The 27,786-nt window shown below is 41.5% G+C and overlaps 2 long non-coding RNA genes and 1 pseudogene across 2 annotated transcripts in view; all 3 read right to left on the bottom strand.

The window, feature by feature from the left end:
• Positions 1–3,754, bottom strand: part of LOC114625693 — an 18,797-nt pseudogene extending 15,043 nt beyond the window's left edge.
• A 215-nt stretch (positions 3,755–3,969) lies between these two features.
• On the bottom strand, positions 3,970–10,052 carry LOC114625694. Its single transcript, XR_003712111.1, has 3 exons — positions 9,957–10,052; positions 6,484–6,646; positions 3,970–5,053 (listed from the first exon to the last, which is right to left on the bottom strand). It is a non-coding gene; the product is annotated as an uncharacterized LOC114625694 (long non-coding RNA).
• A 1,783-nt stretch (positions 10,053–11,835) lies between these two features.
• LOC114625713 overlaps positions 11,836–27,786 on the bottom strand; it is an 88,335-nt gene continuing 72,384 nt past the window's right edge. Inside the window, exon 3 of the long non-coding RNA XR_003712115.1 lies at positions 11,836–11,942. This is a non-coding gene — a long non-coding RNA (uncharacterized LOC114625713). The remainder of the gene's footprint in view (positions 11,943–27,786) is intronic.

The following is a 27,786-nucleotide window of genomic DNA, read 5'->3' as shown; positions in this document are numbered from 1 at the left end:
CTTCCTTCCTTCCTTCCTTCCTTCCTTCCTTCCTTCCTTCCTTCCTTTCTTCCTGCCTTTCGTCTTCCTTCTTCATCTTCCTCCTCTCTCCTTATTTTTCTTCTCCCACTTGCAAACCCATAGAGTTCCTTCAGGAACTCACAACTAGATCTCACAATTTTCACTTGAGAGAATAATTGGGTATTCCTTGATAATGATAGCATTTAAAAAGTACTAGCAAGGACAGTTATTTTGGGTGGCACTAGGAATCAAATCCAGGACCTGACCTATGCTAAAAGAAGTGTTCTACATGGAGCTACATTCCCCAGTCCATCCCTACAGTTATTTTTGTTGAGAAGCTATATAACATTTCACAAGACATAGCCAAAGTTTGGGTGGCTAGCTTAAAATATTCCAACATTTTCCAAATCATTGCTGCTACTATAAATCCTAACCGCAGCTGAGATTTCAAGGCTGACCTTGCTGTTCTATAAAATGCAGAAGGGGAGTATGAGCCTGCTTATGTGGAGGGTTTTGAATTATCCTCATCATCTAATATTCATGCTATAAAAACTCTGCAAAAAATGCTATTTCCTAAATAAATGTCAAGAGTCTAGATGACATTCAGTGAATGATTCCAAGAAGAGTGCAAACAGTGTTTCCTTAATTAAAAGCAAGCAAGCAAAAAAAAAAAAAAAAAAAGATAGCTAATGAAATGTCATCATGTGAAAGGGAATGAGTGGGAGAAACAGAGAGCTCCAGGAGAGACCATGTCAGAGAATGCCTCAGATTCTGAGATGCGCCCACATGGACAGCTGGTAGAAACCTGCCCCAACTGCTGTAGAACCAGGTCCAGCAATGCTAAAATATTACCAAAACCTGAGTTCCCAGGGGAAAGGTCTGTCGTATCCATTCAGCCACCAACCCATCCATCCACCCACCTACCCAGTCAGACAGCCAGCCAGCCACCCACCCATCTGTCCATCCATCCATCCATCCATCCATCCATCCATCCATCCATCCATCCATTTCTCTATCCCTTCCTATTTCCCTAGTGAGACAAGATCTCACTATGTAGGCCAGTTTGCCCTGAATTCACGATCTTCCTATGTCCACTTGCTGGAATTATAATTATGTGTCACTATGCTCAGTCTTAGCATCCTTTGGAAACCGAGGTAATGAATATGAATCCATGCTGTCATTATTCAAATAAGAGCAAACTGCACTGGGCCACTGTGTCTTCTGTGCTGAGGAATTGCTAAGCACACTACTGAACACTATTTCACCAGGTGAACTTTGTGTAGAGCACCAATACAGATCAGCAAATCCTTTTTTCGTTTTTTGTTTTTCCAGACATTGGTATTTTGTGTTTCCTCCAAAGCACAAATCTGTATCAGAAGAGGATCTGGGACATTGCTGAGGATGTTTGGAGAGTACTACCTTCATCCCTATTTTGAATCAGAACTGTTATTTCACATGAAGTAATGGGGGGGGGGGGTAGGCAGTACCACACCATTTTAGCATTGCAACGCTCCCAAGTGTTAGCCTGAGCCTAGCTCATTAGGGTTGCGTTGGCCCAGACCCTAACAGCTCCATCAGTAGGACACAATTCACCTTCACAATTCACAGTTCACAATTCAAGCCTAAATTGGCTCTGAACCACACGACTGGAACACTGCCTGCCCATCGCAGGTACACTGCCTGCTGGCGATTCCCTTCGTTGTTACTTTGTGCACTCTGTGCCTCATTCCGTATCATCACTCCTCAGGATATTTCTCCCTAGGTTGAAAACACACATCCTACTTCCAGCATCTGCTTCAGGTTTCCTGGATGGCCGGGTAATGTGTTTGTTTAACTCACTTAGCTTTGGACTATAGATTTTACCAGTGGCCCTTGGCACACCGGCCTCAGTATGTTTGTTTTTCTAAGTTCTGCCTTATCTTACTTCCTCTGGAAAAGCCTCTCTTTTCACAGCCTGGCTGAAGCTTGAGCCAGCAACTCTCTCGAGCCCTGCCTAGAGAGTTTGCCCAAGAGGGAGGCTAAATGATCTGCAGTTTGAAAATCATAAGCACTTTGTCATGTAGTGTTTCATCCGAAGGTGAGGTGAACAGCCTGAGAGTGTGGCTGAGACACTGAGCGTGAATTAGCAGCAGTCATTTTCTGGCCACTCCTTAATCTTTCCCATCAGTGAAGTTCAGAACGTCTCATATACATGGGATGCACTTGGGCTGCTTGTTAAAATTCAAGTTCCCAGCCCAATATCCTCTGAGAGTCCAACTTAAAACAGCTGGAGGGGCCTGGGCCAAGTATTAATTCATAATTGTTTTACTACTCTTGGGCAGTGTTTTTAATTGAAATATCCCTCTACTGGCCAACTTGATGAAATATTTTATAGATTGGAATGGGAGAGACCTCAGTGAAGTGCTGGGAATTTGGCATTTGTACATCTCCTATCTCGTTCTGAATCCTACATTAGCTCACTGACCACCCGTGTAAATGATCTGAACCCATTGTTTTCAAGTATGGACAGAAGTTAAGGATGCATAGGGGTCTGGTGGATTTGGCACAGTCATGTTCAGCGAAGAGTAGTTCTCATTTTTATATTGTTTTTCCAAAAGCATCATAGGAAAAATGGAGAGGGTTTTGAATGTGAAGAAGGCCTAAAAGCTAAGGCAACATGTATGGAGACTGAAATATGAACAACAGAGTGAAATTTCCTTTCTCTGCCCTCTCTGGTGATATATAGTGCCTGCCTCTTCTTGGCTTGGTAGTGTCTTGAGGATCTTTTAGCGGGTCTCTGCTTCTTCATGGACAGAGCTTCTAAATGCCTAGGTTAGCAGTGGTTAATTCTCTCCATATGCTCCTCAAGCCTTATTGATGATTTTTAACTTGATGTCTGCCTTCCTGCTAGAGGCTAAATTCCAGTAAGGGGTGGGAACTAGTTGCCCACTCCTGTTCTTATTCCTGGGCTTTGGAAGATGAGCCTCGCACTTAACTTTTGTGGGTAAAAGTAAGAATATATTTTTTAGAAAGTCATTAGTGCTGTTCAGCTTGGGGATAAAAAGCCTACACACCTCAACTTGCCTACAACAGCATGTTCATTCAAATGGACAGTTTCAATGTCCTTACAATGAACTTGTTGACTCTTAATTTATTTTTGCAGCCAGCCAAAAAGTTTTCTGGAACATCTGAAAGCAATATTGGGCTATTTTATTAAAGAAGAGTAAAACCCATAATGAATGTAAAGAGTTAGACAAATCACAGAAGAAAGCCTCAGATAACAACATCAATTTTTGTTAGTTTTCTATGAACCACCTGAAGGGGTTATCTAAATGATGCATTGCTACAGCCCACAGGACCTCTCAGGGAGAGCAGAAAAAAATAGTGGGGGTACAGACAACATTATTCTATTTATGAATCTTGGAAGCTTTTCTGTATTTCAAGTCTTTCCCCTTCCTCACATGGAGACATCTTACATAAGTGTTAATATCCCAGAGAGAAAGGGTAATTCACTGGGTGATCGAATTAAGCACTATGTCATACCTGTTCCGAAATCTTAGAGAAACAGCAAAATTCACGCATCATTTCCAATCTAGCAAAGCTGAGCTGAATTTTTTCTCCATTGTCATTTTGTTTCGGATTCTAACCCCAAACTGAAAGCCACTTTTATATCCTTTGACACGTGTTTCTTGAGAGGAAAGAAACCTTCCAAGTGCAAGGACGCTCGGGAAACAAATGCAAAGCTCTATTTCTTTTGGCATGGAGTCACCGAATTCCGTTCTTCTGGCTGAAGTTTACGTTGCTGTGTTATAGAAGGATACCTGGAACAAAAGTGAGAGAGGCTAAGCAGTCCTTTACCCTGTGCTTTTAATCAGCCGAGTCCTTACTAGAATTTAATCCCTTAGACAGAATAGTTATTCTTCATTATGCATAGAGAAAATCAGTACACTACCATAGACTCGAAGGTCCATATTAATAAGCATGTGAAAGTGCACATGAATACATCTTTATTCTTTGTTTATTTTGCAAAGTCATAGAGATGCCATATTTAAGGTTTTCTACAGATTTCTGTGTATTTCTTTAAACCCATTTATTTTCTTTCGTCCAGTAAAGAAAATACACGGAAAAGGAAGGAACATTTTATTCTCTGGCCAAATGCTGACAGCTGCAACTCCAGACTACCCCAGAGTTCTGTAAGGTCATTTTGCAGGGGCTGGGAATTCAGCCAGTTTGATTAAAGCCCCTATACTCTTTTTGTTTCAAAGCTTTATCAAGCTTGCCAATAGTAAAGACAAAGCCAATGTGGGCTTCCCGTACTAACAGCAAGAAAATTTTATGGTAGCAATTTGCTTGCAAGATGTGTGCCTCAGGTGACAGCATCCAGTAAGAGTGTCCTGCCATAACTCCACCTTATTTTTACTCTATGGAAGTCACACTATGTATTACTCAGTTCTGAAACAACACATATTTTATTTAAATTAGCTCTCTCCAAATTCATTGACTTCTACGGGTCAGCCTACTTGCTTTCCAGCATCTCTTTCTAATTACAAGTCTCCATTGAAATGTCCCATGTGGACTGGCCAGTTCCTTCCCCACTCAGCTACCCTGTCCTCTCTTCAGGCTTTGTTTATTGTGACGATTAACTGTGGTAGTCCCCCAAATGCCAATATTCTGCAAGTCATACCACACACTAAAGGTGTAATAAGCACCTGCCTGTTTCACACACTGTAATAGATATGGAACACGCCCCTTCCCACTTTTTGCCTTTATTTTATATTGCCTTACTTTCCTTATCTGCCATAAAATACCACTCTCTAGAGTCAAGAGGATCCATTACACGGCAAAAACCTGTATACACAGCTTACCAATTGGTTAAATCCACCCAATCCTGCTAACAAGGAGTTAGCAGGTGTGTAAAAGGTGACCCCAGTTCATCGGATGGAAACACCTGTGCTGATCAAGTGGCTCCTTCTGCTAGCCCATTGCTTGCTGTCTTCCTGTGCCAGGTACCCACCATGAAAGCAAGCACAAGTGCTGGGGCTGCTTGCTGTCTTCTGCCCGCTCTAACCTGAAACTGTTTGCAGAGACCAATGCTTTGTCACAGGAATCTCCATCTCTTTGCAAATGCATGTCAAGTACATTTCATTTTTCCTGTCTTGGTCTAGTAGAAAACCAGAGAGAGGAGGTTGGAGGGAGGAGCAGTCTATTCTCTACAATGGCTGGAGTATTTTTCACTCCCTTTCAACTAGGGTCAAGATTGTCTGCCTGACTGTCTGTCTGTCTGTCTGTCTGTGTCTGTCTGTCTGTCTGTTTATCTATCTCTATGTGTGCTTGTGTGTGTTTGTGTGTATAGCACCCAGGCATGTGTGTGCCAGTACAGGTGTGTGGAGGTGAGAAGTCAATCATCTCAATTACTGTTCCTCGGATGCTGTTCACACTGATTTTTTTTTTTTGAGACAAAGTTTCTGTAGGAGGAGCTAAGGTGGGAGGAGTAAGGAGAGGAAGAGGAGGAGGTGGGAGAGGAAGAGAAAAAAGGAAGAGGAGGAGCTAGAGAGGGCAGAGATGTAGGAGAACCACACAGGTATGGAGAGCACTCGTGGGGAACAACTTATAAACTTATAATTAGGTTAGCTAATTGGGATACAGCTCTCTTTGTATGGGCATCTTGTTATTAATCATTATCAAACATATAAAGCCTTTCATTAATCTATAAGAATTAGAGTCTCATTCTCTTACTGGACCCGCATGGATGGCGGAATGGTATGGGAAATGCCCTGCCTTGCAGAGACAGCATGGAAGATTGGCAGAGCCATCTCTCACGCTAGCATCTAGTGGGTGGCAGGGCTGGTGTTTCTGGTGGGCTGGTTCTAGCTGCACGTGGCCTCAGGCCAAGAAACGTGGCAGCTGGACTAGGCAGAGCGGCTGCCGCTTAGATAATTGGATGAACCAGAGGCCAGTTTTAAATAATTACCACAACAGGTTTCTCATTGCCTAGGAACTTTCCAAGTAGGTTAGGTTGACCTACAGTGTGAAGGGCAATTTGTTTGGGGGGAGTTCCTCACATTGGCCCCTGTGTCACTCCTTGTGTACCTCCAAGCCCACAGCTGGATCTGAATGTTAATGCCAGAGCTGCAAATGCTGGAGTCAAACAGCCAGGTGGGTGGCCACTGGCAGGGACAAGTCATACTCAGATGAGCTCGTGGGTATTGGGAGGATTCCAGGTGTTTTCCAAACACATCTTTACACTCTGCTTCTTGTCACACCTTTAAATTTCTAGGCTCTTTTGTCACTATTGTTTCCAATTAAATAGTTTGTCTTCTTTCCATTTCCTTCCAAAGTAATCCATACCCATTGCTCTGAATTAATCTACATGATCAAAACAAAATAAAACCCAGAGCCACCAATAACATCGTCATGTAAATTGAACCTGCCATGTGGAAGTGTTCCTTAGTTACATTAAAACATGAAAACATCTGTGCACAATGTATTATAAACATCTCCCACTTGCTCATGCATCTTGGCTTGTTTTAGAGGCGGAGGAATGCTCTTTGGTTCTATCAAATGGAGAATCTGGATTCTGCTCTGTGGCTCTGTGTGTCGTGATGTAGTTGATTCACACTCTGTGATAGCATGGCAGGCAGTAATCTAGTGCCTTGGGGTTTTCCTCCTACAACAAGACAAGGTTATAGTTAATATCCCTATATCAAAATCTTTCCACTCACACCCTCAGGTTTGTTCTGTGTTTTTATTTATTTAAAAGTCAAAAGCATGGAATGTTATCATTTGACTCTGAAGTGTCTCCCACTGGCTAGCGTTTTAAATGTGTCTTCCTTAATAAGTGGCAACTTAGAAGTATGTGGATCCTTCAGCAGGGCCTGATTTGTTGAAGCAGGTTACTAGAAGTGGGCCGTTAAAGAGCCCACCCTGGCTCCTAGTTCTGGAACTCCCCAGCTTGGCCATGGTGTCAGAAATATCTGCCACATACTCCTGTTGCCATGAACTCTGCCATGCAGTTCCTGCTTTGACAGACTAAGACTGTCTGAACCAACAGGTCAAATTCAACCTTTCGTAGAGTTACTGTAGATCCCAGTGATGCAACACATAAGACCCAGTATATTACATGTGCACTTTAACACACCTCATGTTACATGTGCACTTTTCCACAACTCCTCTCACGTGACAGGCCATGGTTAAAATGCACACATGCCATCGTGTGTGCCAGTGCCTTGCTTCTGTCTGAAATATGGTCTGTCAGGTGTGGTGAGCTATAGAACTTCCAGAAAGCTTTGGATTCTGAAACTTGACAGACAGACTTTGGATTTGCAGATTTTTGGATGTTTAGCTTGTGTAAGGATACCCTGTTATTATGGTAATATTTACAACATCTGTGCTTTCCCTATCCAGCTGCCATTACCTCAGTCCTACAGGAAGTATCCATAACTATATAGGGCAATATGTACAGCATATAAGGCAATATAATATGTAAAGTAATACAGCTTCTGAATTGAATTTATTCCACTGGCCCATTGGCCTATTTCAGCCCCATAGTTAACTCTACGTTAGTAGTGATATCTGGTTTTAGTATCTTTAGATATCTCATTTTAGTAATTTTAATAACTCTTAATCAGATTTTTGTAAGTTATTCAAACATCTTTACCTCTTGTGCTAGACTTTTCCTTACATATTTTTCATGCTACCTTCTTACATTTTCATTTCTGATTTCTAGTTTATCATAGAACAGTTGGGGTTATAGACTGATTTTACACCCAGTAATTTGATATAAGTAGATAAACCAAAATAAAATGAAAATATTTTAGATTTCATGAAAATAAAGTCATCATTTTAAAATGGAAATTCCTTTTTTCCCTTTCTAATGTTTATGCCCTTTTTTTATTTTCGTCATTTCATTGTATGGGTACCATGTATTCAAGGTATTCATTGGTTTTCTTCCTATAACTGTGGTAAATGGCATGACTGAAAACAACTTGGGGAGGAAAGGGTTATTTGGCTTACTCTTCCAGATCACAGTAGGCCACTGAGGGAAGCCAAGGAAGGAACTCAAGCAGGGCAGTAACTTAGAAGTAGGAACTGAAGCAAAGACCATGGAAGAATGATGCTTATTGGCTTGCTGCTTGTGACACTCTGTCTTTTTTATATAACCCAGGACCACCTTCCCAGGGGTGATACTGCCCCCCAGTGACCCTCCCACATCAATAATTAATGAGAAAATACCCTTACAGACTGATGGAAATCTGATGGAAATACTTTCTCGATTGACATGCTCTCTTCAAGGCTTATTCTAGTTTGTATCAAGAAGACAAAACTACCCTGCACATTGATTATTTCACTGATTGTAACTTTGGGGATGTTACTGGAATTGGCACATCTATTTTATTTATATTCAATTAGTTAAAGTAAGTCGATGGGTCAGCCCGAGTCAGTAGAGAGGGTGTCAAGTAAAGTTATGGTGCTGTGTTTTTATCTTTGTAGCATTTATAAATAAAGCATCATGTACTAATGTGGCTAGTATAAAATATATGATAACGTTTTATTCTCAAATATCCATCTGTTCCTTAGATAACTGCAATGAAGTCAACTTTGTCATGAGAGATTATCTTTTGTATGTGTGGTGTGTTTGTGTGAGTGTGTGTTTGTGTGAATGCACATGCTATGTATATGCAGTGTGCCCCTGGGATCTGCCTGTTTCTGTCTCCCCAATGCTGAAACTACAAGTGTGCATCACCACACCCTACAGATTTTAATCAATTCTGGGGATCAAACACAGACCTTCATGCATAAGCAGCACGCACTTCATTAACTGTTATCCCCAAGTCATAATGAATTCTTTTTAAGTCCAGTGTATTATTGGCTCATTTGTAATTTTCTTTCCACAACACAGTTTTTACATGGTGAGGTACTTTTGCCTTGAAAAGAATTCAGTATCACGCATATATGCCAGTAGTTGATGCATTACATTCTCTCCCTGCCGTATGTACATCCAAAGACTGGAATTCCTTGATCTTTCTTTCAATCCCATTGAGCCAGCCCCAGTGCTCTCAGCCTGGCAGCACCATAGAATCTATGATTTCACTCCATGAGTCATGCTGTTCCTTGTGGATGGTGCCACCTTCACACAAAAGCATTCGTCACACCCATCATTTCCAATGAAATGAGTGTCCAAGAAAGCCCTCTCTTCTATACAACATCACAATAGCTTCACTGGAAGGATTGTGACAGCAACTTCCTTATGCGGCTCAACAAACACAGAGTGACTCAATGCCTCCCACGGGGAAGGAGATGCTTCTTTTCAGTGATTACTATGGTCTCTCTCTTTTCTTTTACTCAGTCATTTGCTGATCATAACTTCCATTAATTTCATGAAAAGATCAGAATACCATCGTGAGGTTATTAGAATACCATTTGGTTATTGCCACAATAGATGCTATTTAGGATATTATAATTTAACATATGTTGGACACTGTGCTTTGTATATGATGGTGGACTAAACACTCACAAAGCTGGAGCATCTTTCCTCCATTTGCAAGGTGACCAACTCTGTGCTGGACAGTTTTATGTCAACTTGACACAAGATGAAAGTTGTCTGAGAGGAGGGAACCTCAATTAAAAAAATGCTTCTAGGTTGTAGGCAAGCCTGCAGGGTTTTTTGTTTTTTTGTTTTTAAATTAGTGATTGACTTGAGAGAGGGCCCAGCACTTTGTGGATGGTACCATCCCTGGGCTGGTGGTCCTGGATTCTATAAGAAAGCAAGAAAGCAGCCTGAGCAAGCCACGAGGAACAAACCAGTAAGCAGTATTCCTCCATGGCCTCTGCATCAATTCCTGCCTCTAGGATCCTACTCTGAGTTCCTACCTTGATGTCCTTTGATGTTTACCTTAGTCAATGTTCTATTGCTGTGAAAAGACACCGTGTCTACAGGAGCTCTTCTAAGGGAAAGAATTTAACTGTGGCTTACTTACCTGTCTTAGAGGTTTAGTCCATTGTCAGCATGGCAGGGAGCATGAGGGCATGCAGGCAGATATGGTACTGGAGAGGCAGCATCTGGATCAACAGGGAGCAGAAACAAAGAGAGATAGATATTGGGCCTAACTTGAGCACTTGAAACCTCAAAGCCCACCCCTAGTGTTGTACTTCTTACAACAAGGCCACACCTCCTCCAACAAGGCCACACCTCTTAATTCCTGTCAGTAGTGCCACTCCTTAATAACCAAGCATTCAAATATATGTGCTATGGGGGCTATTTCTGTTCAAACCACCACAATGGTCATCAGTGATATGGAAGTGTAATCCAAATGAACCCTTTCCTCCCCAACTTAGTTTTTGATGATGGTTTTATTGCATTAATAGAAACCCTAATTAAGACACTCTTCATCCTGTGTCAGAAGGGCACTGGAACTGCTTTGAACAGAAAGATAAGCAGAAAGTGATCTCTGCCCATTCAGAGGTTCGGGAGGCAGGAGGAAGGGTTCTTGGGCCGCACTGCCTCCTGTACAGTTTATTGAAGACCTCTTCCCATAGTAAGTGGGAATTTGATGCTTAAGATAAGCATCAGCAATCAGTTCTCTTTAGATCAGATATTTGGGAACTTCTTTTGTGATGAGCATTGGCTGATGGCTCTGGAATTTGACTGAATTCATTGAATAAAGAAATTTACCATTAGCAGAGGTTGGGGATGTGAGGATAAGGCTGAGACAAGGGGGGTCCCTACTACTCTCGGACAAGCAGACTAGCCTTGTTGGCAAGTTCCAGGCCAGTGAGAGACTGCCTCTAAAATACATGGACAATACCTAAGAAATAATACCAAAGTTTGGCCTTTGATTGCCACAATGCATACACATGAATACACACATACACACATACATACAAATGCACACTTGTACACTTGCACACATAGACACAAGAAGAAACTGCAAGAGGCCCAGGAAATGATGGCTTTGATTCAGTAACTCCTAAATGGTTACTTTCAACTAGGATGATTGAAGCAATCTTTGACTAATCTGGACACCTAGGCTTTGCCCCAACAAATCACATCAGGATTGCTGGGGACTCTGTACTTTCTTGCATAACCCTCAGGTAATTCCAATATGCAGGTGAGCTTAAGGGCTGACGCTCTTTCCCTAGCATGTAACTTTCCACCTTCTCCCACTTTCTTCTTTCCATTCTCATTTGGTTTCAGAACTTTATTCATTTGTCATCTGTTCATTCAGATGTATAATGGCTACCGACTAGACAGGTAGCCAATATCAATTTGGTGCCAATTGATACCTGCTGACGTAGAGAATGTACAAGAAGACTCTAACTTGTTTACGGACTTAGACAAGCTGGGTTTTGATTGTATTGTGTTTGAGGTGCTGTGTTCGTAGAATAGAAATGCTTGAGATTTGAGCTGAAGGATAGTGTAAAAACCCTGAGTGTGGGTATGATTGGTTTAGGAATTGTTAGTTGTAGCCTCTTCTTGTAGGAAAATGTTGCTCACTGTGAGTAAGGGTTACATTGTAGTGCTATAGTGTAAGATATATATGAGTGTATGCATATGTGTGTGTGTGTGTGTGTGTGTGTGAGAGAGAGAGAGAGAAAGAATACACTCCACACAACTCCACCCCTTTCCAAGGCAATTCTTATGTGTCCCCTAGGAAAACTATCAATTCTGCCTCCCTCTATAAAACTAAAGTGAAATATAAAATTGGAAAGCACTGTTTTTGAATATGGGCCACTGATTATGGGAATGCCATGGTCTTTTGTGCAGACATTTTTCCAGGGTAAAGCTTACTTGAAACGTTATCTCTTCCTGTATCTTTTTTTCATGGCTTATAAAGACTTACCCAAAATGGTCCTTGACTCTTGCCAGGGCCTCATTTCCTTCCATGATGTCTCTGCTTCACTTTTTCTAGCTACCCTGTGGTTTTGAATATATGAGTCTCTCTCCTTCTGTCCTCCTTCGTCTCCTTTATTTTTCGGGAGAGAGAGAGAGAGAGAGAGAGAGAGAGAGAGAGAGAGAGAGAGAGAGAGAGAGAGAGAGAGAGAGAGGATAATGATGTACTTATGTATGCATGTTCATGTGTATAAAGTATGTGGTGTATTTATACCAATGCATATATATATATATATGCAAAGGTTAGACTCTGGTGGTCAACATCTTCTTAGCTCACTATCCATCTTGTATATTGAGACACTGGTCCTCAGTTCAACCCAGCACTCACCAGTTCAGGTAGTCTAGCTATCTGTCTTACTCTGGGGTTCCCCTGCCTCAGCCTCCTAAGTGCTGGGTTACAGCTGGGCTTCCACACCTACCCAGCTTTTAGATAGGTGCTGGGGATATGAACTCCAGCCCTTATATTTTCACAGTATTCATCTCCCCCCTGAGCCATCTCTCCAGGCCAACATTTGCTTTTGATCTTCCCACAAACCTTCCCAGGTGCCTCTGGCTCAAAGTCAAGAATGAACCTAAAACAGAGCTATCATCTTCTCCAAAAGGCTGTGTCTACAGACAGCAGTCACACTTGACTTCCATTTTTAAAAGCATCTATTTGTCTCTAATACTTTTTTTTTTAATGTCATACTGTTGCCTCTATAAAGTCATGACATTTGAAACTCTAATTCCTGGAAATGAGGTGGTCCATAGGTGTCCAGTAAACAGCTTCCCAGCAGCTCCCCTGCTGATGTACTCCTGTTTATCCCAGTTCAGAGACATCACTACCTGTCCCTAAAACTGGATGCATCTTTTCCTGATTTCCATGTAGCTTCCTTATGAAGCACATTTATACTATAACAAGTATAAAACTGTAACAACTATAAAAGACTATAACAGTAGGGTAACAAGGCAATGCTAATCACGAAAGATGTCCCCCAAATTCTTAGTCTAGGTGTTTAACTGGACTGCTAGTGTTGACCTTAAACATCAAATTCCCATTGCTTGTTGGGACTGTTTTGTTTTGTAAGGGAAAAGGACACAGAGCTTTTGCTGGAGGGCAAACCAGGAGTGGTATATTAGCCAAATTCAGAATTTTCCACATTAGTGTCTTTCTTGGATATTACATGTTAAAATAGGATAGGAAAGTAACTTAGTAGTCCTCTTGGGAACAGAAGGTTTTGACGTTTTAAAGGTCACATCTGTACCCCAAGGGAAGTGTATAGAAAATAGAAGCAGGTTCATTCCTTAAGCTCATGACTTGAATGCTTTGACAACCATGCTAACAATGCTTACTGACAATGGGGGACAACAGTGGTTGGCTGAGAAGTAAAAGCAAAGCAGAGAATTCTTCTTTTCGAAGGATATCTAACTGTAATCCCAATTTCTAAAACTGATCAAAGCATAGAAGCTCTGTTTGAAGTGGGTTTGTAGCCTGGAGGCTTAGCTCTGTCAGGTAGCCTTACACAATCCTTTCTCCCCTGGAGGCCCTGGAGGACTAAAGCCTCATGCTTTGGAGAGCATTATCCGAGATACTACATTTTCAGGGCGGTGACAGATCTCACCTAGCTAAGAAAACCTGTTAGAGGAAACTGAGCTAATGAGTGACAGACACAGCAGGAGTCTGCTTTTTTGGTCTCATCATTGCCTGTGACACTGGACTGGATCCCTTCTGAAGGCATTTCAGTGTGCAGAAGCATCACCTGGAGCCTTGATACCATGCTGATTTGACTTTCGTAGATCTGAGATACGGTCCCAAACCTGCATTTCTCACTATCTGTCAAGGGCAGTCACAGTTTAGGCTCACATATTAAGACAATAACCAAGAAGAAGAGGAAAAAGCAAATTGGGAATGACTCTGCATTTTAAAACCTCAAAGCTCACTCCTAGTGACACACTTCCTCCAACAAGGCCACACCTCCTAATCCTTCTCAGACAGTTCTACCAACTGGAGACTAAGCATGTAAATACATAAGCCTATAGGAGTCATTCTCATTCTGACCACCACATTTCATTTCCTGCACCCCACAGGGTTGTGGCCATCATGAGGGTGGGGGGCTGTGCTTTGAGATTTCAAAGGCCCACATCACTTGCATTTATCTTCCACTCTCTGCCTTCTTCCTGTGGATCAAGATGTAGCTTTCAGCTATTGCTCTAGCACCCTGCCTGCCTTGCTACTGCCGGTTCCCTGACCATGATGGCCATGAATTCACCCTCCGAAACTATACATTCCCAATAAACTTTTTCTTCTGTAAACTGCCTTGATCATGGTGCTTTGTCACAGCAGCAGAAAAGTAACTGAGACAGAAGTTTGTACCAGGGCGTAGGATACTGCTGTGACAGGCCTTACACTGCTGTATTTGGGAGGAATGTGGGATTGGGATTTGGGTTAGGAAAGCAATTGAACTCTGTAATCATGGCTTAATTGGTTATCATGATAGGAGCTTGGAAGATGACTGTGCTGAGAGCAATATGGGCGGGTTATGGAGGTCCAGCCTAAGAAGTTTCAGAGGGAAATAATATTAGTTATGGGGGCTAGAGACCATTGTGATACTTTGACAACAAATGTGGCTTTGTTTTTCCTTTAAGACTCTGAAGTTAAATTGAAGAATTTCGGACTAATTTCACTGGCAGAGGAGATTTCAAGATATCCTAATAATGACTCTGTTATTAGTTATCACTCTTATGAAGATCTGATTTCAAGATATCCTAATAATGACTCTGTTATTAGTTATCACTCTTACGAAGATCTACAACAAAAAAAGAACAAACAGGGCAAAAAGAAACGTAAGTATACAGTTTAAGAGGAAAATGGGGCACTGGGACATTTAATGTTGGCAAGAAGGCTCGTGCTGAAGCTGTTGAGAGGCTTGATGTTAAGCAAAGTAAAGTGAGTGGTAGCCTTAGGTCAACACCCCACCCAACTGAACTTGCAACTTGTGAAAAGAAAATGCCTAAGGATATTAAAGCAACAACAAATCTTATGCAAATATAACTCAAGAGGGGGTGGGGGCAGGTTTTAGCCAAACAGACCATGAAACACAACAGCCTTGGCTTTATGTCAGGAAGGACAGCCGAGTGAAGGAGTTTTGGAGTCCTCCCTTGTGGTTAAGGAAAGCCACTGTGGCAGAGGAGTCCCTACTAAGAGGCTCAGAGGAACTACTGCATGAAGCTTTGATTGTGAAAGTAAAGTCTAGATTGTGTTAGAGATCCAAAAATGTTGGAGATGCCATAGGTGGCTCTAAGGATTGCTACACACAGGGAGCAGAACCAGCGTAAGAGAGAGAAGTGTGTTGTAGTCAGCAAAGTTGTAAGGAAAGACCCATTCAAGTCCTTTAGCATCCAACACAGAGCTACAGGATTTAGAGTTTTTTCCTGCTGGATTTCACTCTTGCTTTGGACCAGTTATTCCTCACTATACTCCCTCCCTTTCCTCCTTTATGGAATGGTAACATATATTTTGTGTCATTATAGGTTGGAAGTATGTAATTTGCCTTTTGCTTTTTACAGGTGGTTACAATTAAGAGTCTTGAGTCTCAGAAGAGGCTTTGAACTTTTAAACTTTGTTGAGACTGTGAAAAACTATTGGGACTTTTGAAGTTGGACTAAATATATTTTTGCAATATGATGTGGCCATGGCATATGTGGGTCAGGTGGTAGAATGTAGAATTTTAAATAAAATGATCTCCATAGTCTCATAGATCTGAATTCTTTGTCGTAGTGCTGGAACTGTGTGAGAAGGTTTAGGAAGTGTGGTCTTGTGGAGGAGGTGTGTCACTGGGGATGGATTTTCAGGTTTCAAAAGTCAATGCCATTCTCAGGTAGCCCTCTTGGCCTCCTGCTTGTGGAAAATATGTAAACTCTCAGCAACTGTTCCAGCACCATGCCTGCCTTCGTGTTACAAAGCTCCCTACCATGATGGTCATGGACTCTAACCTTTGGAACTCTGAGGCTCCAAATTAAATGCCTTCTTTTGTGGTGTTTTGGTTTTAGTATTTTTGTCATGGCAAGCAACTAAGACAGGTATTTACCTTCTGCCTTTAGGGACCAAGCAAGAGCAAGGGCAATAGTAAGTCTGTAATGTTTTGGGAGTCTCTTAGACAGAGATGATCTACATTATATTTGTCCTCATGCACACAGGTAAGTGTTGTTATCACCCCTCATCAAGGAAGTGTCTTTTTGAAACAGATAGAAACCATTACAGAAGACTACAACCAATAAAAATGTAGAGCTAGGAAGCCCAATCCCAATGGATACATCTACAAAATAATTCCTGCACCTAAGGCTCAGGGATCATTGTGAAAGAGAGGTTAGAAAGAGTGTAAAAACCAGAGGAACTGTCTGCTGTGAGTTTGTGTCTGCTGTGAGTTTGTGTCTCCTAGGAATGTCAGAAGCTACATCCTTATAGTATTATTAACATGATTACCTAACATGAGCTGAACAAGGCCAATAACTATTAAACATATTAGCATGTATGAAGGTGGAGGTGAGAGGGGTAGCTCAGGAGTCCTCAACCCTACACAAAGAGCTACAGGTAATCAAGGAATTCAGAGAGTAGGAGAAATAATATTCCCTGATTATCCAATTCCATTGGTCATCCCTGAAAACATACATACAAGTAGCATTGTACAGATTGAACAGGTGATGCTTATGCCTTTAGAAATATATATATATGTGTGTGTATATATACATATATATGTATATATATATGTGTGTGTGTATGTGTATGTGCATGTGTGTCTGTGTGTATCTGTGTGTGTCTGTGTGTCTGTGTGTCTGTGTGTGTCTGTGTCTGTGTGTATAGAAGTAATGAAAAATAGGCCACAAATTTGAAAAGGAGTAAGGAGGGGTATAGTAAGGAGTGGGAATGTTGAAGGGAAGAATCAGAATGGGGAAATGATTTAATTATATTGTAATTTTAAAACACAAAATAAAATAAAACAAAATAAAACATTCCCAATTTTAAAAAAAACTCAGGAAGGCAACTCAAAACAAACAAACAAACAAACAAACAAACAAAAAAACTTCAGGGCAGCTGAAGAACTTGCAAGCTTGCAGATAATAAGCTCAACTTTCCTTTCCTGGTGAGAAAGCTGAGGTCCCAGTGCACAGAGAATTGTGCCAAATTCCCTTCCCTTGACTTGCCACACTCTGGTTTCTCCTGGGACACCACAGGCTTCCTTGTCCCTGCTTCTGTGTCTGAGACCACAGACTCTGTCCCTGTGGCCTTCTGCTGTACTGGCAAGTCCTTGCACAATGTCTGGTACTGGTCAAGTATTAGGGTAATAGAACTGTTTCATCTTTATGCTGGGTCTGTGCTTAAAGAATTATTTATAAGCTTCTTATTAATATTATCAAGCTAAAGAAAGAAACACAGATGGCCCAGACAGAAGCGTCAAAGCTCTCTGTGAGCCTAAGAAAGTCTGGGAAATGGCTCTGTTTGGTAAAGGGCTTGTCTTGCAAGCATAAGAATCTGCATTTGATCCTTAGGATTCTTGTAAATCAAGCTCAGTCTGGTAGAGTGTACTTGTAATCCCAGTACCGGCAAGGTGGAAACAGATGGACCCTGGGGCTTGCTGGCCAATCAGTCTAGTCAACTTTACAAATTCCAGGCTGGTGAGAGAGGTGGCTGAAAAAAATGACATCTGATGTTGTCCTCTGGCCTCTTGATGCTTATGTACACACATGTACACATGCACACAAACATAACTTGCATCCACACCCACATAAAGAGTAGAAATACAGTAAGCATTAACAACAGTGGTCTGTGGATAACAGAAGAAATGAATTGGAATCTGGCTCGGACTCCCCATTTATTCAGGCAAAAATCTTAATAATTTTGCTCAACAGCTTTGAGTTTCAGTTTTCTCATGAATGAGTTTAAGATACCAAAACATGAGATGTCATGAGAAGTAGACGCCCTGTGGATGACAAAAGCAAGACAAATGATTGTCTATGAATAGTGCCAGCACAGCCCACACTAGAAGACACTTTTAAGAGTTGCAAGTGGATTAGCTCTGAACCTCTCATGTCTTGGGTTTATGTAACAGGACAGGAGTGAACAAACTTGGTTTTGCACACCTTCCAGATAAACTTTTCTATAAGGTATATGATGTCACCACTGAAAGACCATAAGTTTATTGAAATATTAAGGAATGGAGTTACTGAGATGGGTCACATATAGAGACAGTCAAGGGTCAGGAAAGAGTAGGATGTGTAAGCTGAATTCTCCACACGCATCTTTCTGCAAGGTCCAAATATTGGCAGTCCAGCTTAGAGTGTGCTGCCGATAATTGGTCCAAGGGTTTCTGGGGCAATGTGTTTCAATCATCAGCCAGACATTGTAGGCAGGTTATTTTTAGCCTGATTACTAAACGGAAGAATGTGACTTTGAAAGGCATGCTTCAAGAGTTCTCTTGGGTAGCCAAGTTTGTGTGATCATTACTACCAGGAAGTGTGTTTTCTCAAGCGTTCCTGGTTTGGGGGATAGTCATGATTTTTCAAACACTCGATCCCTTGTTGTGTGAGTAGAATTCTGTTTGTCTAAGCAGATACACTGAGCTTATGGGGAAGTACTTGAGGAAGCATGAGGAGCTTAGGCCAACACAGATATCACATTAAAGAGTCTTGATGTGCTCAGGCAAAAGTAGTACATATTCTAAGTTGGCATGACTTTCTCTGTTCCCCAGTTATGAGTCAGAGTTGAGTTTTGTTCTGTTTCTCAGTTGTAAGTGCTAGAAACTGATTCAAACCAGATTACACAAAAGGGAATTTACCAGATCTGTAAACTGAAAAGTCCTGAGGATTCATGGCATGCTGGCTGGCTGCAGATTCTCAAACAATGACCTGGTTATGCCCCCTCTCCTTTCCTACTTGTTCCTGAGCACTGTGTTAGTCTTACTCTCTTGGGTTGACTCATCTTTGAAATGTCCCCAGCAGACCTTGGCATACCCTACCAGCTCAGCATCCATACAGGAGAGAAGTAATTCATTAAACTATTTCATTAAAGTCTCTGGCTCAGCCTAGATCATTTCTTGCACCGTTCCATCAGTCAAAGAACTGAGAGAACCAGAGGAGCTGGAAGGCACATCATTCTTCCCACCATCAGAGATACTGAGCTTTGTTATGTGTTATGATTTGAAGGTGAAATGCTCGTTACAGGGTCATGCATTTGAAACTTGGTCCCAACAGGTGCCATTGTCCTGGGTGGTGGTAGAACTGTGACAACCTAGGACATATCAGGCAAATATAGGCAAGTAAGGTCAAGCTTCGAAGGTTGGAGGCCATTTCTTGCTTTCGGTCCCATATCTGCTTCCTGATTTGCCAAGATGTGAACAAACCAAACCATAAGCCTCCCCACTGCCCCTCATGGCCTGGATAGTGAAACCCACTGAGGTCATGAGCCAAAATAAATTCCTCCTTCTTTAAGTTGCTTGAGTTAGGTGTTCTGTCACAGTAAAGAGAAAATATAATACCCAGAGGGGAAGGCATGGTCACTGGGGAGGGCAACAGAAAGTCTCCTCTTAACCTCTTCCCTGGGAGTCAGAATTTCCCATTGCCTCTTTATGGCTTGTTTTCTGAGGGTAAAATTCCCTCCTACTATAGTGATCTATCCTCAAGAGATCTGCCTCTGCCCACTGATGATACTCCTCTGGCAGCTGTCTGTCTGGAGATTTGAAATCCTGAGAGGTCTGTGTTCTGGCTGCTGACTTTCTCCATGTGAGTGAATATTCCTGGAGATTTTCTTCCTGACACATGGACTTCCATTTGTCCCCGCAGTCCCCTAAAGGTCTGTCAGTCCTTTCACAGTTGGAGAAAGAAGGACAATGCTTGTAGTTGTGGGCTGCCAGGAAGTGCTACTTCTGGGGTTTCCTAGGAAACACGAAGATGCCTGCCTCTGTGCATCATGTATGTAGCACTGCCAGTGATAGAAGAATGGACATACAGTTTATCTTAGCCAGAGCTCCCAGAATGATCTACCCATGACCAATCTGCAAAATTATATTTAGGAAATTAATTACTTATGCATTTCCAAATGAGAATCATTGTCCTTATGTGGAACAGTTTACTTTATACAGTGAGAATTGACATAATATGTGATTTTAAAAAGAAAAAAAAACCACCTTAGCATAGTGATGCTCATAGTGAGGTAAAAGAAAGAATCCTATTTGTTCAGTGTTTAGCTGAGGACCTGAGGATTTAGAAAGGGTCTGGGAGGCAAAACAAGGACACTTCAATACAATGTATATGCTTATTTAATACAGTGAATTAGCCCTTCTGGAGGGCTGGTTGTAAAGAAACAACATTGGAGGCCGAACAGATGAGTCAGAAGTTAAAAGTATTTTCTGCCCTTGCAGGAGACTCAAGTTCAGTTCCCAGCAGTCATGTCAGGCAGCTCAGAAATGCCTGTAACTTCAGTGCCATGTGATCTGATGCCCTATTATGGCCTCTTCAGGCACCCATACACTTGTGATATGCAGATATACATATATATATATATATATATATATATATATATATATATATATATATAGAGAGAGAGAGAGAGAGAGAGAGATATAGAGAGAGAGAGGTTTTTTTTTTTTATTTTTGTTTTTTGTTTTTCAAGATAGGGTTTCTCTGTTATAGACTTGGCTGTCCTGAAATTCACTCTATAAACCAGGCTGGCCTTGAACTCACAGAGTTTCACCTGTCTCTGTCTCCTAAGTGCTTCAATTAAAGGCATGCACTACCACCACCTGGTGAAAGCAATTTTTAAAAACATGCCAAAAATTATATATCACTAGCTATCTGTTAGACAGTAAATAGAACCCATTCAACAACTCTAATCCTTGGAAGGGAAAATTCTATTATTACTTCCACTTTTTTGTAAAAAATAAAACAAAACAAAAAACCAAGCCAAACCAACCAACCAACCAACCAAACAAACAACAAAAAAATGAGGTAAGAACAGCACTGCACAGAACCTTCAGGCCATTGATATCTAGACCTAGTGTTCTAACATATTAGAAATATCAGATAGTTTGGCTACCTAGCAGCTATTTTTAATTTTTTCATTAAGTATCAAAGGCCTTTACAATGCCAGAATTTAGATGTGTGTGATACACTGAAAATTTTTGAAAAGCAACTTTCAGATAGTACTAAATAGAGAAGAAAAGCAATGATACCTAAAACCTGTGGACGCTTTCTGACATGTCTTTTCTGACAGGTTCCATTCTCTGACACACACACAGCTTCCTGAGTTAGAAACTACCCTCACTTTAGAGTAAGGAACAAGGTTTCTAGAGGTAACTTACTGATGAGAATCTACAAAGCCAGTGGTGGAGCTGTGAATTGAACTCACCAAGCTGCAACCTTCACTTTTGATGTCTTGTGCTATGACAACCAACTAAATCCTGTCATCTTCTAGCTGAGTCCAATCACCCTCTTAGAATCTAATTAGTTTGTGTGTATATGTGTGTATGCGCATGCATGTTAGTTTGTATATGTGTGCGTGTGTATGCATATTAGTTTGTGTGCATATATATGTGTGTGTGCATGCATATTAGTTTATATGCATATGCATGCATATGCATGTATGTTAGTGCAAGTGAGCATGGGTGTAGAGGACAGAGGTCAGCCTCAGGTATTATTCCTCAGATGCTAGCCTCCTTTTGGGCATTGTGGGCAAGTATCTCACTGGCCTGGAATTCTTCAATTTAAGTAGGCTAGCTGGCCAGAGAGTGCCAGGGGTCTGTCTGTCTCTACCTCCTCAGCACTGACATTACAAGTGTATGCCACCTACCATGCTTTTTCATATAGTTCGTGGGGATCTGAACTCAGTTCCTTTTGTTTATTAAACAAGAACTTTACTCTAGAGCCATTTCTCTAGCTTCTTATCTCCTAGACATTCATTAGTAACTGAACAATATTATTTCCTGCTTTCACACACACATACACACACACACACACACACACAGAAAGAGAGAGAGAGAGACAAACAGAGACAAAGAGAGACAGAGGTAGAGAGACAGAGAGTGCTTTACTTTGTAGCCCAGCCTAGGCTCTGACTTATGTTCCTCCTGCCTCTGAATCCTGACAACTGAGATGTACACTTGTGGAACATCAAACCCTTGCTTAGTATTTTGAAGTTCTGTTTTCTAGGTCCTATTAAAACTTTCCCATGGTGGTTTCATATTCAAATTAAATTGCAAAAGGAAAAGACTTGGGGTAAGATGTGTGTTGCTGAGGATAGTGACAGTGCTGTGTTTTTCATTCACCCTATGTCTTTCCCAACAAGTCTGTGCTGGATGTAAGATGCAGGTAGGCATTCATTTTGACTGCATACTCTGGCAACATGCATGCAAAGAAGTGCCAGGCCTTCTGAAGTAGAGGGAAGGTGGAACCACATTGGAGATGAGGGTTGTCAGATGTCCTATGCCAGCCAGTAAAGGGATCTTCTGGCAGCTGCTTATGGAAAGCATGTGCTATACCAAAGGAATATGGTATTTATAAGATCATATATTTCTTTGAGAGCAACTTCAATTGCAAATTTTAACGACTGTCACCTAACAGATACTGAAACCGTGCACAATCAGTTCGTTTCCAGGATTGGCTTGGGTGCTCCCTGGTCTCCAGAGCTCCTTTATGTGTACTGTGTTTGTTAGTTGATAATTTCCCATGCACTCATTGTCTCCATTATCACCACATGGCTGCTGTTACTCCAAATGACGTCAAGGTAGAAAGTGAGCCACAGAGTGCTGGTGAAAACTATCTTTCTAATGACGGTACTCTCTTTTTAATCGATGAAGGAAACAATTTTATCCAAAGTTTCCTAGAAGACTTCACATCACCTTGGTTATAATTGTGTCACACCATGACGTAGACCTTCAAAGAAGGAGGGGAAGTAGTTGAGTGCCCAGCTTCTTCTTAGCTTCATTGGAAGAACTGGGCAGGAAGACACAATGGCTGACTTAGCCAAACACTAGTTTTTGCTACAGAGTACAGCAGTGTGACATGTCTGAAGCATCTTCAACCACATAACTAATGTATCTGTGAGAGCAGGGACCACCTACTCATTGTCATGGACCCAGCTACTTTTGCAAGTTAATCTTGTAGAAGAGGGAAACAAGTAGGAGACTGGGAAATACATGCCTATCACTCATGAGGTTTGAAACTCAAACCAAGGAAGTTAATAGGTTGAAATCTGGGAGACTTACATCTTCCCTCCCACAGGAGTCAGAGTAAGATGTGATTTTTTTTTTAAATTGTAATGTGGGACTGGATAATATATTCTATTGCTCGATTCCAGGAGTTTCCTTTAAACTAGTCAGCAGTTGGCCTGGATTAACTTTCAAAGCTCCATCTTATTTATGATTTACAAGCTATAGAAATCTCACTGCAGTTGGTGAATCTCACAGAAACACTAAACTGTAGGGCTTCTCAATAGAAATGATCAAGAGTTTCAAGTCTGTGAGAGCGGTGCTCTGTGGCTAGCACACAGCCATGTGCAATGGTCTAGTTCCACGGCTGATGGAGGCCTTTCGTTTTGCTGCTGGAACCTGGATGTGGGAGGGCGGAAGGTTATTGTGGAGAAGTGATGGAGTTGAGATCAGCTCCTCAGAGGTAACACATGGTAGCCAAGAGGTCCCCTGACGTCTTTGCTCAGATATTTTTGATGTCACTGTTGTAATGGTTAACACAGTCCTGGTTAATTTGCAAAAGGGAAATTATAAGTGCTCTTTTTTAAAATAGTGAAACATAGTGATTCATGATGATGGTTTTCCCTTCCATGAACACAGTATTGTGCTGGGGAAACCCAGCTACCTTATGTCTCCTGGGGCTTAAGATGAAACTCCTGTACTTCATGAAAGCAGTTCTGTATTCAGCTGCCCTCCCCCAGCCAGTCATAGGCAAGGTGAACATTTTATGAGAGGTTAGGTAAGGTTCTGAACACCGAGTGGGGCTCTCTGAGCTTGTCACTTTTGTGTTTATCTCCTAAGATATGAATGTACATGAGGAAAGGCTTTGATCTTAGAATTGCTTGCACTGTGACTTCTTATCTGGAAACAAGCTTGAATCATGAGGAGTCTGTCTGAAGAAAAAAATATTTATGAAAATAACTATGTTGTTTGGCCAAGTAGGCTGAAGGCTCTCATCACGGAACTGGCAATCTTAGACTATGCTTTAGGAGGCAGAGAAGATAACTCATAAGCAGAGAGTTAGTTACTTGAAGAGAGATTTCCATTTGTCTAGGATGCATGGAGAACATTTATTTAGTCTTTCTTTCTTTCTTTCTTTCTTTCTTTCTTTCTTTCTTTCTTTCTTCCTTCCTTTCTTCCTTCCTTCCTTTCCTCCTCCTCCTCTTCCTCCTCCTCCTCTTCCTCCTCCTCCTCCTCCTCCTCTTCTTCCTCCTCCTCCTTCTTCTTCTTCTTTTTAAATTTGGAGTATTTTCCCACTTTCTGATTTATTATTTAATCTGTAAGGAACATCTTAGCTATCACAATGAAATCTCATTTGACTTTGTATCTAATGACCTGATTTATTGAAATTTGTGAGTAAATTTAAGGAAGTTTGGGAGAACAATAAGAAAAGTTACTCCACCTCTTAGAGATAATGATGATGTTAAATCATGAGGCTGTTGACCATCAGCTGGGTGCTTCTGTGCTCTTCTACAGCTTCCTGTCATATGAATGACCCAGGGGAACTTCACTTTTAGAGGCATGGTGCTGGGAAAGAAAGTTCTTTGTGGGGAAAACACTGCTTCTCTGTAGCATTCACACACTTAGTACTCAGCTGGGAAGTGAAGAGCAGCTGGGAATAAATGGAACAGTTGATTCCTGCCCAAGTCCATTGGAGAAGAGGAAGTGGGTCCTTTCTTATGTTTGACACACAAAAGCACATTGCTTCCTAGTAGATATTCCACAGAAAAAGCAAAATCCAAACAAACAGCATCATTTTGCTCTAGCCTACATACAGTACAAGTGAGATTCCAACTATGTGAATGGTGGGAGGAAACAAAGGCTTTCTTACTGCCCCAGTCAGTGGCCACTGTCCACAATATGAGCTCTGAACTCACAAGGAGTAATCTACATCCATTGCTGCATCTTCCTGGCCTCTGGAATTTGAACTTCAGTCTCTGTCTGCTGTTGCTGCTATTGCTATGCTGCTTAGGGTGGGGAGTGTTGAACATATGGCTGTACTTGTGCTAGGGAAACACTCATTCCCTTAGTCTGAGCTTTTCTTGGTGTTTGCTGTATGTGGTGTCTTAGGGTTTTCATTGTTATGAAGAGACACCATGACCACGGCAACTCTTATAAAGGAAAACATTTACTTGGGGCTGGATTACTGATTTAGAGGTTCGGTCCATTATCATCATGGTGGCAGTATCCAGGCAGGCATGGTATTAGAGGAGCTGAGAGTTCTATATCTTGTGTTCCAAAGGCAAACAGAAGAAGACTATCGTACAAGCAGCTAGGAAAAGGGTTTCAAAACCCACTGCTACAGTAGCACACTTTCTCCAAGGCTACACCCACTCCAATAAGGCCACCCCTCCTAATAGTGCCACTCTCTGGGCCAAGCGTTGTCAAACCACCACATTCCACTTCCTGGCCCTCATAGGCTTGTCAAACATGTAAGTCTATGGGGGTCATACCTAGCTATGGCATAATAAAAAATACATTGGTCCAACTTCAAAAGTCTATAACAGTCTCAACAATGTTAAAAGTCCAATGTTCAAAGTCTCTTCTGAGATCCATCCAATCACTTAACTGTAATGTACTATTAAAAAATAAATAAAAAAGCAGATCACATACCTCCAACATCAAAGGATATAAATGACCGTTCCAAAGCATCATGTAAGGAAATACTGGACCAAACAAGACTTTAGTCTTTAAACCAGTTTTTAAACCAACTGTACAGACTCCCAACGCAGTATCTCCATGTCTGTTGTCCAATTTCTTTCTGCTTTGTTGACTGCAGCACAACTCTCTTTGACTGGATCTACTCCCTGTTAGCAGATTTCCTCATGGCTCTGGCACCTTGAACATTTTGGAATCTTCAAGGCAACTTCAATGTTACAGCTTTTTGTTACAATGTCTGAAATTCACACATGATCTTCTGGGCACCTCCAAAGGGCTTGAGTCACTTCTCCAGCTCTGCCCTCTGTAACACTCTAGAATCTGATTGATACCACTCCACTGCTGCTGCTGTTCTTGGTGATCATCCCGTAGTACTGGGATCTCAAATTTTCTGGTGTCCTCCACTGCAACTAGGCTTCACCAATAGCCACTCATAGACTCCCTTCATGGTAGCAAGCCTCAACTTCTTTGCATGGCCCCATCAGTCCTGGGCAGTCAACTGTAACTGAGGCTGCACCTTCACCAATGGAAGGCCTCTCATAGTGTCAAGCCTCAGATGCTCTCCATGACCCCTTCATGTTCTCAAAACCAATGCCATCTGAATGATTCTTACACATTACCAAGTCCAGATGAAGCATGAAGTACAACCTTGGCTATCTCTGGAACACAACTTTGTGTCTCAAAAAATGCTTCCCAGAAGATTTCAACTCGGTGATGCTGATCTCTTCTTAACCACCATTAAGTTTTTAGCTCCAGCTAAGAAATTGTCATAGCATCAATTGTCCCAGTAATCCCTTCTATTCTTGACTCAAAAGCCAGGATCACATAGCCAAAGCTGCCGAATTCTGCTGCTTGCTGGGACTGGAACATGGCCTCCTTGTTCTATTACATTATCACCAGCTTTCTGTGTTCCAACTCCTTAACTACATACGTTTGGCTGTCCTCATACTTGCTCTGTAGATTGACCTTGAACTCAGAGATCTACATAGCTCTGTCTCCTGAATACGGGGATTAAAAGCATTTCCCAACATTCCTGGTTTTTAAGCATTTCTTCACCTAAACTTTGCTCTGTCCTAGGCTGCCCTCGAACTCTAAGATCTGCCTTGTTTTAGTCTCCTGGGATTAAAAGTGTATACCACTATGCTTGGGCCTAAGCTTTTCATGGCCCCTACGCCTCAAGATCCAGAACAAAAGCTTGTGCCTTCTAGTCTCAAGATCTGTATCACAAGTGTGTCCTCCATTTCTGGACTGTAGTTCATTCCAGATTAGAAAAGGAGAACAATAACCAGGTAATAATAACATCTAGATATAACGATTCCTTGTTCAATTGGCAAATGCAGAAAACATTAGCTTAGCTGGGTGGGATCTTGCCCCAAGGTTACCACTCCCTTAATGTGTTTATCTCCTCAAACACAGAATTTAGCTCCATTGCCCTTTCTGGTACCCTTTTATTCTTTGAACCATACATTTTGTACTTTTCCATTTTAAGCTTACTGTGCTTGATCAAAATGTTCATCATGAGACTAAACCAGAGAACAAAGTCTCTGTCGGGGCTTTTGGGTTTTTCTTTTTCTTTTTGAGACTCCCTTTGTCAATGCAACTAATATAAATCTCTTTACCTTAGCCTCATGTAGGCTCTTCAGACAAGGGCAAACATGCAGCTATATTCTTCACCAAAATACTACAAAAACAGTCTCTAGGCTACATACTGAATTTCTTCTCCACTGAAACCTCTTAGGCCAGATCTGCACAATTCAAATCACCCTCAGCACCAATGTCTTCCATATTCCTACTAGGATAGCTCATTAATCCCCACTTAAAGCATTCCACTGCTTTCCAAATCCAAAGACCCACGATCCACATCTTCCAAACAAAAACATGGTCAAACCTGTCATGGCAATAATATCCCCTGGTACCAACTTCTGTCTTAACTAGGATGTTCATTGCTGTGATGAAACACCCATGACCAAGGCAACTCTTATAAAGGACAACATTTAATTGGGGCTAGCTTACAGGTTCTGAGGTTCAGTCCATTATCTTCAT

Source organism: Grammomys surdaster, unplaced genomic scaffold (assembly GCF_004785775.1).
Source record: "Grammomys surdaster isolate TR1022 unplaced genomic scaffold, NIH_TR_1.0 220, whole genome shotgun sequence".
In the NCBI taxonomy this organism is placed as follows: Eukaryota; Metazoa; Chordata; class Mammalia; order Rodentia; family Muridae; genus Grammomys; species Grammomys surdaster.
This window is presented reverse-complemented; position numbering and strand designations above follow the sequence as displayed.